This window comes from Ixodes scapularis, unplaced genomic scaffold, assembly GCF_016920785.2.
Source record: "Ixodes scapularis isolate PalLabHiFi unplaced genomic scaffold, ASM1692078v2 PGA_scaffold4__175_contigs__length_147842914, whole genome shotgun sequence".
NCBI classification, from domain to species: Eukaryota; Metazoa; Arthropoda; class Arachnida; order Ixodida; family Ixodidae; genus Ixodes; species Ixodes scapularis.
This window is the reverse complement of record NW_024609879.1, coordinates 140,212,549-140,225,571: the sequence shown is the minus strand read 5'-3', so window position 1 is coordinate 140,225,571 and position 13,023 is coordinate 140,212,549. Positions and strand designations below refer to the sequence as shown.

Below are 13,023 nucleotides of genomic sequence, written 5' to 3'. Positions count from 1 at the left end.
TTGGGGTCGTGCCGGGAAGGCTGCCTGAGTCTCGCGGGTTAGGTTGCGTAGGCGGCACGTTCCGCGGCGGGTATTGTTGTCGATCTTGTTGTGGTGCGGCCACAGCGGCTTCACTGTTTGTTGATTTTGCCTTGGTGGCTGCGACTTCGGCTTCTTTCTTCTTTTGTTCCAGGACTTGTTCGTAAGTTACGGGGCAGCGTTGGCTCCGGCGACGTGCTTCGTCGGTCTTCTGTTGCTCAATTCGGAGTCGCTGCTCGGCTTCTCGTTTACGTTTTCGGTCAGCTTCGGCCGTGGCCTTGGCTTGCGCTCGACGGGTCTCTTGTTCCTGACGGAGTTGATTTTCGTACTCCATCTCCAATTGTTGAATCTTCTGCAGTATTCTGCTGCTACTCTCCCTAAGTTGGGCTAGTTCCGTCGCCAGTCTGCTGCTGCAGCCGCTGGGCGTGCCTAAATGGGAGACAGAGTCCATGTTCATTGCCTTCGAATCTAGTGCTTGTCTGTAAGTCGGTTTCGGCTTTCGCTGTTCGGCCTGTTGCTGCTCCTGCGGTGTGAGGGAGGGGAAGTCGTCCGGGTTATATGGAGCCCGGTTGGAGGCCCCGCCTTTTTTTGCAGCGGTGGACACCGGGCCGCCGCCATGGTTGCGTCTACCGTCCGCCGCTCTCTTCTGGAGTTTGTCGTCCGCTCGGTTCCTGGCTTGACACGCTTCGATTTCGAAAACCGTGTGGCCAGTTTTCTTGCAGTTGGGGCAGTACTTGCCCTGGCAGGGTTGGTTGTTGGGGTGGACTTCACCGCAAGTTTTGCAGCGTTGTTTGCGCGTGCAGACCGTGGCCTTGTGTCCCAGTCCATGGCACTGTAGGCAGACGACTGCTGTAGGCTTGTAGGGAAACACGTTATGGTACCTTCCGAAAAGTCGGAGGCTCCTTGGGATACCTTGACCTTCAAATGTGATTAAGTACGTTCCGTTCTTGCCTATGGGTCTGGCGTGGATGATGTCGTGGTAGTCCGCTATGGCGTTCTCGACAATGCCGCGTGCCGCGTCGCCGGGTGAAACACCGTGTATCACTCCTCTCGGTTGGCTGCCGGTTGTGGATCTGTAGACCGTCACTTCGATCTTCTTGTCGGGATCCTCAGTGGGTAGCTCCTTGAGCGCCATGAGGTCCTGAGCGTGTTGTTCCGTTCGCACGGTAACTGCGATGGAGTTGTTCCCGTTGCTGACAGCGTATCCGATCTGATCGTTTTCGCACGGCGAACTTAGGATTTTTCGAAAAGTGCTCCACAGGAGCCACGAGTCCGTATTGGTGATATTCACAGCCGCGGTAGGCTTGATAATGACAGTGTACCTTGGTCCGTCCTGTCGTTGCTGGCGCCGGCTGGGCCGGCTTCCGCGCTGAAACTTTTGCTTGTGATAGTTAGGAATTTGCCACTCCTCGTTGCTGCTGCCGTATTCGTCATTGCAGCCGCTTCTTTCCATGTCCTCTTCTTTTGCCTCGATAATGGCGTCTTCCTTTGTCAAGTCTTCCCCTTTACGCTTCTTTGACACCGACGATTCCCGTATTCTTCGGGTTTCTTCACCGCTGGCTTTGCCTAGCGGATTCCCGGCTTCTATCTCCATTCTCGAAGTTTCCGCTGTAATGCGCGATGGGCCGCCGCTCACGGAAGCCGCGATTGATCCGTTGACTTGACTCGAGGTCATGATGTCGTCAGGTACCGGCCCCGTGGACGATGCTTCGCCTCCTCCGGTTAGGCCTAGTACTGGCGGCCGCTGGAATGGCCTGCCGCCATTACTGGTAGTCGTAATTATTGGCCTATGAATGACAGTTCTCTCACCCGATTTCGACGAATCGATTATCAGCGAGATCCTTGAAGCTTCCAATCCTTCGTAGAAACTTTTGACGCCAAAAGAAGCGCCAGAAAAACCGAAAAGATAGAGTGAAAAGAGCTCGATGAGACGCGTCCGATTGCCTCTGTGTCTTCTTCTTTTTTCCATGGGATGGCATCTCAGAGCCCTTATTTTTTTTTCTTTTTTTCTTGTTCTCGTTGCTGAACTCACGAGCAGGAGCTCGTGAGCTCGCGCAGGGGCACGCCGGACGTTTTTTTCCTTTCTTTTTCTCGCTCTCGCTGCTGAACTCACGAGTAGGAGCTCGTGAGCTCCTGCTCGCGTGCTCATGAGCAGGGGCACGCCGAACGGCGGGGAGCTTTTCCCCCAAAAAGCCAAATCGGCGCGCGCCTCGAAGAAAAGATGGCATCATGGCGATCGAGCGATCGTGACCACTGGTCGTGACGAACTGCTGGGGGGCTATGTTGCGCTTTTTGCACTCCCAGGAGACTAGGGAGAGGGAAGTGACGTCAACGACACAGCAAACGCAGATTGGATGTTGATTTCGTTTTCTTCTGTCAACATCCAAACTGCGTTTGCTGTGTCGTTGACGTCACTTCCCTCTTCCAAGTCTCCTGGGAGTGCAAAAAGCGCAACATAGCACCCCTGGTTATAGGTCTATGCATAGAGAAAGTCGTCCGCTTCTGGCGCAGGAGTTGCGGTGACAGCGACGCCGAGCTCCGATTGCTTTGACCAGCGACCCCGGAAGTGTATTTTACGTGGGGGGGCTGGCGGTCGAAATAAAAGGTGAAAGGGGGGGGGGGGGGGGGGGGGGGGGGAGGAGGAGTAAAATCTAAAAAAAAGCATCCATTACCAAGATTTCACTGTTAATACAAGGTTAATTATCATTTCCTATACCGTATGCCCCTACATTAATTCAAAATTCTTGTCACGAAGCAATGAAATATTGACACGATCTGATCCAATAGTAGTAGCTGCACGGTGGCATCGATCTACGGTGTCGATGTAGAATGCACCGAAATCGGGCGCCTGCACGTGGAGAGCTCACATTTTCAACGAAGGTGTATTTTAATCCTGAACGGATTCCTCTGAAATTTCTCGGCGTAGCTTTGTTCTTGTGAAAAGTTGTGACATTCTTGAAAATTTCAAAAATGCGTCCGCCATATAGACCGAGTTTACACCGGTGGACGCGGTCGTCAGCATTAAATTCCAATGAAACCGAGCTATGCCTAACATTCACAGACGCAGAGTTACGCCGAGAAATTTTGCAATTTTGCAAATTTTCGTGCACGACTAAAATATACCTTCGATGAAAATATGAGCTCCGTCTCCGTGCAGACGCCGATCTTCCCGGTGCATTTTACATCGACACCGTAGAATACAATACAATATATTGCGTTGAATAGCAGTGAAGCTTGCTAGTATTCGCATAGACGTGTTCCGCCATTAACCATGCCTCGCGTCCGTTCTATAAATTTAACGGCTTTCTGCAGCATCCTATTGAGTCGCAGAAGAGTTTTCGTCATTCTTTTGTCTCGCAGTTTTGATAATTTACTTACCATTATTGGTAAATATATTAATTCCTATATAACGTATATTAGAATGCAGTAGTAACCTTTTTACAGAAATTGAAGAAATACTACGTTGCCAAAAAAAGCGGGGTTTATTTAGTCGCCCATATTTACTTGGAGCAAGAACCAGTGCACACGATCTTTTTGAAAATAGTTCATGACGCAAGTTGCGCAATCACGCCGAAAGTAGCCGACCGCTCAGCGGTTCTGGAGACGAATTCTCCCATCACAGCGTTCAAGTCAAGCTGCCTGGTCTCCTCCTTATGGACATGAAGCAGAAGCAGCTGGCCGAGACGTTTCTGAGTCATCCGATTTCGCAGGCACGTTTGGACTCTCTTCAGGGCACTGAAAGAGCGTTCTCCTGTAGCCGCCGACGCAGGCACGGTCAATAAAAGTTCTACCAGCGCTGCTACCTGGTCAAGGAGGTTGCGCACCGTCTGAGAATTTTCATTTAGGGCTTGTACCACATCTTCAACTTTTTTTATTGGTGCAGCTGGGATGGTCGGAAGGAGCATGAGCTGTGCACCAAGCCTTCCTAGCTCAAAGTCAGGGGCGTGAGAGCCGAGTTCGTCTCTCAGACGCTCCGCGCTGAAATGCTGTCCAGCTGCTGCGTGGATCAGAACGTTCTCAAGCGTCGCTAGTCTCTCCATGCCGGGCTGGTCAAACCTTCTGCTGATTTCGCTTGTGACGCAGTCGATCGCCGCAAAATACTCCTTTCTCAACCTTGTCTTCGCATCAAGAACTGCAGGTCTTGCTGGGGTGCTGGTTTGTTCGAATCGTGCCGGTGGTTTTGCAGGCCTCGGTGGTTTGGCAGACGGTTGTTTCAAGCCCTACTAGACGCTGAGATGGGGACCATATTTTGAGACTGTTGTTTTCGTCCGCTTTTTATTGCTTCCCATCTCAGGGTCTACAAGATGTCGAAAACAAATAGCCAAAATTTTACAGTGTGGGCGATACTGCGCTTTGCACCAGCGCGCCTGGGGAAAGCATCACCGCTTCGCCCAGCATGCTGGTGTTAAGCTGCGCCACTTTAAACCGGGGTATTGCGGCGGAGCAGCTTGGCTTTCTCGGGGCTCAGAAATTCGGCTGATCTAGTTTCAAACTTGGCAATGCTTGCTAGATATATCTATTTTTTTCGAATAGTCCTATTCAATTCGAAGTACGAAGCCAATATGGGGCTATTTGCTTCGATATTCGAAGGTTTTAAATATTCGCAGTACCCCCGTATATTAGTATTGTGGTACAAATATGTAAAAAAAGGCAAAACCTACATTTGGGAGCTCGCAGAACCTAGAAGACCAGCCCGCGGAACTCAGTTTGAGAACCCCTGGTCTACACGACTAATTTCGTGCACGTACGCCTGATATCTTTCAAAGAGCAACCCCTGACGTACACTTGGGTGGGTTTAAATGTAAAAACGACACCAAGGAAAAAAAAAGAAAAAAAAAACTCGATAACATGAATTAATATTTTGGATTGGGCTAATAAGTTCATGTTCATTAAAAGATCTGAAAGCGCAAAAAACACACTGCCAAAGAAATTGAAAATCAGCGGCCGTCTGTGTTTTACGTGTTGTTTCTTAGTCCGTGTGTTTTTTGCGCTTTTAAACCTTTTAACGAACTCGATACCATCTTTGCGCTTTAGATGATTCGGTAGCTTCAAGATGTGTTTTGACAAGACATAAAAATGTGTACCACACCGAGGAGGTTCAACGGAAGAAAAACTTTGCCTGTTATAGTTACTATAAACGACTAAATTTTCGCGAGGACCTAATTGCCTACAATTCGCGAAAATTACGTGCCGCGAACGATTCGGGCAATATGTGAACGCTGGGGAAGCTACTCTCGATTCGCGAAATTTTGAGCCCGCAAAAATTAAGTCGTTTAAAGCATTATTAATTTTACAGGCTGTGCTCAATAAATTGCACAGGATAAACAACATTGAACCATAAATTTGTTCTCTTAATCGATTTGGGCCATATCGGTAACTAAAAAAAACTTTCGACAAAAGTCGCCATTGGTCTCATTATTGGGCAACAGGGCTTGTGATTATTGTTATCACGTTGAAAAATCTACATTAGAACAATGCGAATGTGGCGCGCGTTAATACCCGTGCCAAACGGGCAACTCGAATGCCATTAACAACGCGCGACACTCCGGGCGTAGCGCATTCCACGCGCGACAGATTGCGAGCTGATTTGCCGATCACACAAATGTCATTCGTTGTAAATGGCATTCGAGCTGCCCGTTTGGCACGGGTATAAGTCGAGAACATTCTTTTCTCTTAAAGAAGTGATTGAGGTTTATATATCTTTTCACTAAGGCGGGATAAAAATACGACACACCGAGGCAAACGCAAAATTATGTTTCTACGTTAAGAGAAATGCAACTAGAACACGTCACCACAATGCAATGCTTTTGAAAATTAAATGCAAAAGACAGTCGCCTCGGTGGCTGCAAGGCAAAGCGCCGGCCTGCGAGTCCCCGTGTGGCGGGTTCGAATCCCGGTCGCGGTGGCCGCAATCTGACGGAGGGTTTTTGGCGGAGAAGGCGCCCGAGCTTTCGGTTGCACGTCAAAAGAACTCCGGGTGGTAAAAATTAATCCCCAGTCCTCCGCTGGGGCGTGCCAGATGCCTGTCGTTGGTTTGACAGGTAAAACCCCCAATATGGCTTTTAAAACCAAATGCCCGCCAAAGGCGGTCAGCGAATCTGACATTCTTTACCGGGAGGGAGTTCACTTACGATGTCTCGTTATACCTTTGAAGTGACTGCGAAAATTTGCTTGTTAACGTAGCGTGCTACGATTTGCTACAGAGCTGATCGAAGGTAATGGATTCATTATTTGTAAGAATGAAGATAAACATTTTAAGTGAAAAATAAAGAAGCCTTTTTCTATGGGTATATATCCGCGGAATCTCTTTTTTGCGAAACTATGAAATCTTTTTCTGGGCAACTGAGGCGTTTATTAGGACTGAAAAAATGGGTGGAATAAACATAAAATATTACATAACATGGCCTTCATTTCGACAGAATTAATGCCACAGTGGCCCAAGATATTATTTAATATCTTGGGCCACTGTGGGCCATAATATCACGCAAAATAAAACAAAAAACAATTTTTTTTTGCTTACGTTAATTAACTTTAGTAAAATTTTACTGAATTACTTCCACTATCTACGTATGTGTGCTAAATATTTTCGCAATCTATTACAAAACTGTTTTATGCGGTTATTTCATAGGACCCACGAAACATTGTGAACTCCCTGCAATGCCGTTCATGCGATTTAAGATTTGACTTTCGCCCTCTTGCTTTGCTACGCATGCACACACACAAAAAGAAAAATTAAAGAGAACCTACCAGATTTTTGTAAATTCTGGGTGACTCTTGGTACGATACGGTCCGCTGCTGCCGTGTCGACGTTTTTGGATATTTCCGGTGGCTGCTCACCCTGACAAACTGCCAATTTCTTGTATCCTCGCAACCACGCATCGAGGAGCGTCCTTTTGGTCGCCATAGTGATTAAAAGTTTAAAACTTTACATACTGTATTTTTTTAGCGTTGTACTCGTTGAAAAAAACAACCGTACATCCTCTGATGAGGATGTACGGTTGGTAAAGAAACCGTCCGCGGATTTCACAGTGACAGATCTACAACTGCAGTTTCAGTGGAGTGACAGGGCGAGGAGAAAGAGGGCTGGGGAGGAGGAAGCAGGCGGACTGCTGGAGACGAGGAAAACACACCCCTCTCGCTCAAGCACCTTCACTGGCGATGCCCTTTTTTTATTTCAGCATGTTTCCTGTATTTTATGGTCGTCTTTGAAAATAGGCTGAAACCGTCTAGGTGCATAATAGGGCGCCCTCCTGAAGATAGCAGGCTGGCTCGCCAAGAACCAAATGGTGTTTCGACAACGAGACACAGGAATACAGGCGAGAATGCCGCGTTCCTCTGATGTCTCCGACGACCACCGTGACAGCGGCGCTTCAACACAGACTGCGGTGCGATGTCTCCCCTTACAACCTCTGTCGCCTGCTAGGCCTCCTCTTGCCTTGGGAGTTGGGAAACTTTTCCCCCTCAACTCGCTACATCTGTAGGCAGTCCCCCGCTCAAGAAGGGCTTTCATTTCCCGCAGACCGTCTCCCCGCCTCGCGATCGGCTCCACACGAAAGCAATTACAAGAAGCTCGTGGTTACTCAGATCCCCAAAACAACAACAAAAACGCAGTTGAAAAAAAAAAAAAAAATGTCAGAAGAAATTTTTGTATTTTTGGGGAAACGTCATTGCTGCAGATAGAGGCCGAACGAGGAAGCCGGCTGGCTGGCTGGACAAAAACAGTGCGTTATGCGTTCCCCCGTATGGCCAACCCGCCAGTGGAGTATGGGAGGGCCCCAGTCCCTGACTGGTGCTATACAGGCCGCAGGCGCCAGTTTTTTTTTTTTTTTCCATTTTTTTTTTTTTTTTAAATGGCCGCGTCGTCCGCGGTTTACTGGCACTTTGCTTTACTTAGTAATTTTTTTTTTCTGGAAGTTCGTGGGCGGGGGTTGCGTGTTGGGTGGAAACGAGCCGTAACAGAAACAGAGAGCCACGTGCTCGCCCTTAGCCAATACGTGGCTTGGCGGAGCTGAGCAGCAAGGGGGACACGGAGGGGAGGGGGGAGGAGTGCAGCCATTGTTCAGTACGCCTCAAGCCAAACGCACGGGGGCTCAGCATATTGCCCAGCACCCCCTGGAATATGTCAGCGGGTGCTCAAGCCCCCGTTGCGCCCCCGGTTCCGGGGTCCCTGGCTTTGACTGAAAATAGAGTGGGTACACCTTCCACTATTTTTTTGTTTTTCGATCAGCCAATAAGAGTTCGGCGTTTTGACATCATCGCAAGCCCTTTGCAAGAAGCAGACGAACTTACGCTTCGCATTCTCATGAAACATCTTGTAGGCGAACCTTGCGTTGCACACCTTGATGACCGCACACCCGTTGAGTTGGTCCAGCTAGATGTCTCTCGTGCCTTTGACCGGCTCCCCCATCCTGGGTTGTTGGCGAGTGCTGAGCTAAAAGGGCTGCGTGGGCCCCTGCTTCGCCGGCTCGGTTCCTTTCTCACTGGCCGTACCCAGCGAGTCATCTATCGAGGTGCTTCCTCAACAGCTACTCCTGTCCTTTCTGGCGTCCCACAGGGCAGCATCCTTGGCCCTACCCTATTGACCATTTTCATCGACAGCATTACAGATAACTTGGCCTCAACTCCTATCCTATACGCCGACGACATCTCTCTGCTCCAACCCATCCGCTCTCCTGCTGATTACGTCAGTCTACAGGCTGACCTAAATCGTTGTCTGGACTGGACGCAGCTGCACCATCTCCCCATCAATGCAAATAAGTGCTCGACAGTGACTTTCACTAATTCAAGTCGCCCACCATTTTCTCTCCAACCACCTCGTCTAAAACATGGGCATCACGTGATAAGCCGAGCCAGTACGGCTGTGGTGCTTGGAGTCGAGCTGGACTCTCGGCTGAACTTTTCCACGCACACAAATCGTACTCTACCCAGGTCTCGCCGCCTGCTAGGTTTCGTGACGCGCGTGACCACCGGAATGCCGGCGAGTGCATTCCGATGTCTGTACACAGCGCTCATTCTTCCTGCCCTTGAATATTGTAGTGCCGTGTGGTTACCCCAGTCACAAGCACTTCAAACAAGTCTCGCCAGCGTTCAACGCCGTGCAGCGTACACCTTTTACCGCCGCACAACACCTAAGAATGAGCAACTCCCCTACGTTGTAATTTCCTCCACCGAACTGCTCCGGCATGCCTCCTGGCAACCTCTTGAGTCAAGAGTACGGGCCTCAACAGTGCGACTAATGTGCCGCGTCAAGTCCCCTGGCCACCAGGAATTGCCCTTCAGTCCGCGCCTGAACAAACGAACAGGCCGCTTTCAGCCACTCCTTACGCGCACGCAACGCCACGGCTCATCTTGGCTGCCCCGTCAGCAGCTCTATGGCGTCGGCTTCCATCTGACCACACCAGAACTTTCCCACCCGACGCCGACAACCTCAAGACTATAATGAGGGCTGCCCTACGGGCCACGTAGTGCAGCGCCAGTATAGGGTGTTTTCACTGACGTAATTTCGTCCACCATTTTGTTGTTGTGAGCTGTCTGGCGTGTGCCAAACTCGAGCATTCCAAGGATTTACATGCCCCCCCAAATCCGTAGAGCACCGCTGACATCATCTCAACCGGTTACGATGTAATCCTTCAATGTAATAAATTTCTTTGAAAAAACAAACTAACAACAAAATGGCGAATTGACGTCATGTGCAAACAACCTATTGACACACGAACTAACCCGTGAACAACTATGAACAATAGGACCCAGGCTGGGCCCGCAGGCCTTTTGGTATGGGCAGTCTGCCTTCTGCGGCCCTTGCAGGTCTGGATCTCCTAAAATATATACAAATAAAGCATTATTATTATTATAAAACTGGGTTTCGGCAAACAGGTGCCCCGTGTGAAGGCGACCGAAAAAGTGCCGCGCCTCCGAAAAAGGTTGCGCGCGCTCCTCGCTTCTGGAGCGATACTTTGCTGAAACCTCACCGAGGCCTGTCAAGCACCTGAAGGAGAAACGTGGACGCTGCCGCTCGACGTCGCTATGACCTCCGACCTTCAAACAAGGAGCACGTTGCAATATTGGTGAAGCCTAGCCATAAAAAGTTTAAACGATGTTGTGCCCAGCGTGACCGCAGATCTGTCTGGCGATTGGTGCGCGTGACATGTCACGTGTGAGATGGATGGTTGATTGTAGAAGGACTCCTTGCAGGCTTGCGCGCACTCCGTCCGGTAGGTTTTATCAGACGAAGGCTAGACTGTGCATTCTAGTACCCCATAGCTAGACGAAGGCTAGCTACGGTCACGTGATGTGGTCACGTTGGGCGGGACAAGTGAGGAGAGCAAGGAGGAAAATGCGAAAGAGGCGCGGCGTCAAGAAAGCATGGCTTGTGGAGGCTACGCGGCTGGCGTCATGCCCTCTCCTACCCTTCTATCCTCCTTGCCTTCGAAGCAGAGCAAGCTTTTGGAGGATTTTTGGCCGATCTCGTATTCGAACCAAAGCCGAAGAGACAAACGTCACTGCACAGGCGCGGATCGCGCGGGAACTTCAAATTTGGCTTTTGGAAAAGTTGTTTACTTCACGAATACTGCGTTCAGAAGTTTTGAATATTGAGGATAATGTCCATGCATTGTTGTTAATTGTTTCAGATAATAATATAATAATAATAATTAGGGGTGTCGCGAACCGGCCGCGGTTCGAGTTCGACCAGGTTCGACTTTTTCGAACTTTTAGTGGAAAGTTCGTCGAACCTTGTATTGAGGTTCGACTCGTGTGCGCATGCGCGACAGGCTGGCCAGTTGGCTTCGGATTGGATGGTAATGGCTAAAAGATGAATTAAGTGCAGCGCTGATCCGCTGTTTCAGTCAGTACAGTACAAAAATTTAAGTTATTAACTTCTTTAGTGAATAAAATTAGTTTCTTTCAATTGCAGCTGTTCACAAAATAAAATAACCCTTTGCATAAAAAAAAAAAATTCTCCAAACCTAGACATACTTATATCAAAGTCTGGCCACACTGTCCACAAACTCGAACCCACTGGTCGAACCGTTCGTATCTGGTGAAAAGTTCGAAGGTTCGCCGAACCGGTTCGACCAAGTCGAACCCCCAAAGTTCGACCAAAAAATCTGGTTCGACAAAAGTTCGCGACACCCCTAATAATAATATAATTTTCGCCTTTCCGTGCCTCTTTTATACCTCCGGCGAAATTAACTGCGATTGTGTAGATTTTGAGCGACTGGTTTCAAGGCTGGCATAAAGCCACAGTAGAAGTTAAACATTTAGATGTTTTACTTAATACCACTGTCGACCTAGTCATTTGCTCAGGATTGAAGGCTTTCTTCCACCATTTCGATAGGAAGATTGGAGGGGCGGAGGGGCGGCGAGGCGTTCTTCCATCTTCCCATGGACACGTCGCTTGCTTTCTTCTCTGCGCCGGTCGCGGATGGCGGGCTTCGGGTTCATTGTTTGGCGACAATGATAGCCCTTATTTCCTGTTCGCGGCTGCTAGCCATGGAGGGCAGAGTAGAATCGCTGTTGGGGGTCCAGGGAAGGGGGTCAAATTGTTTAAAGGGCTCGAGGTAAGCTCTATCGTGCGCGGGGACATCCTTTGTCCGTAACCTGCCTCCGTTTCTTTTTACGTTAAAGGGATACTACAACGAAATTTCGGCACTCATTTTTTGGTCTATATGTGTTCAAAGGAGCAGCATCACATCGAACAAACCAATATCTTGTTAAAAAAGTCACAAAAAGGAATTTTAAAACAAATTAAACGATTAGCAAAGAGCACCTGGTGGATGTCGCTAACGCCTCGCTTCCCCTCTCTTCTCCAGCATTTCGTCTGCTTCCTCCTCCCCGGCCCGTCTTACCCTCGCCCTTCGTTCTTAGGTTGCAACGGTTGTCTCGCCTCCGGCCACGAAGAGAGAAGAGGGGCAGGAGGAACTCCCCGCTTCCCGAGATTGCCTTTTGTGTGTCGCAGAAGTCGCTATTGTCCCCCTACAAGATTACAGAAGATTAACCCGTCCCTCAAAATTCGTACAAAAGCAGCCGCTTCGGTGGCTGGAATGACTAGGCCATCCTCTCGACGTCAGCCTCGCCGTAGTTTTGCTCGTCTTGAGACGACCTACGTCTCGATTGCGTTGGATGTCACGTGGTCTCCGCGGGGCCTCCTCCGAGCGCTTGCTAGAGTGGGCCGTTTATAACGAAAAATACAGCCACCAGGCTCTAAATAGAAACGTGCGGTTGTCATTTACGGATATTGTGGATCATATTCAACCTATTTTTGAACACGACGGGAATATTTCAACTTTCGTTGAAGTATCCCTTTAAGACCTCGTTTCATCTTGTGATGAACCCAAGGAGGTTATAAGTACTAGGAGGGGTGCGCGTGACATGTTACGTGCAAGATGGATGGTTGATTGTAGGAAGATTTCTTGCAGGCTTGCGCGCGCTCCGTCCGGTAGGTTTTATCAGATCGAAGGGTAGACGAAGGCTAACTACGGTCACGTGATGTGGTCATGTTGGGCTGATAAGTAAGGAGAGGAAGGAGGAAAATGAGAAAGAGGCGAGGCATCAAGGGAGCATGACTTGTGGAGGCTATGCGGCCGATATCCTCTTTGGATGAACCGCAGGGGATGGCTACGGGCCGAGTCTGTGACACGGCCCTGGCGAGGCATCTTAACGCAACGCAAAGTATAGTGCATCAAAGACTTGGATAACGCAAGGCACGTAGCCTCTGCCCTTAACATAATGGTCGTGTTTTGTACCAGTGTTACATAATTTATATTGTAATGAAGCTAGCTTGTTTGGAGAAACAACTACTGGTTGGCAACTCTGTCGTTAAGAAAAATTTCTTTGAGATGGATGTTTTCTATATAAATATTTCTATGTACAAACTGAACCCGAGTTAAATATTCATTGGAACAAATAATTTGAACTTTAAAGGACCTTGCTGTCTGTTTAAAATGTCACCTGACCAATGTAACCGCGCTCACTTTTGTTCACCGTAGCGGCAGGCCCGTCTCTGCC

The 13,023-nt window shown here is 49.0% G+C and overlaps 1 protein-coding gene across 2 annotated transcripts in view; it reads left to right on the top strand.

The window, feature by feature from the left end:
• The window catches only part of LOC115318788, a 162,226-nt gene that overhangs the window by 95,908 nt on the left and 53,295 nt on the right, over nucleotides 1-13,023 (top strand). The gene's annotated exons all lie outside the window — the stretch shown is intronic.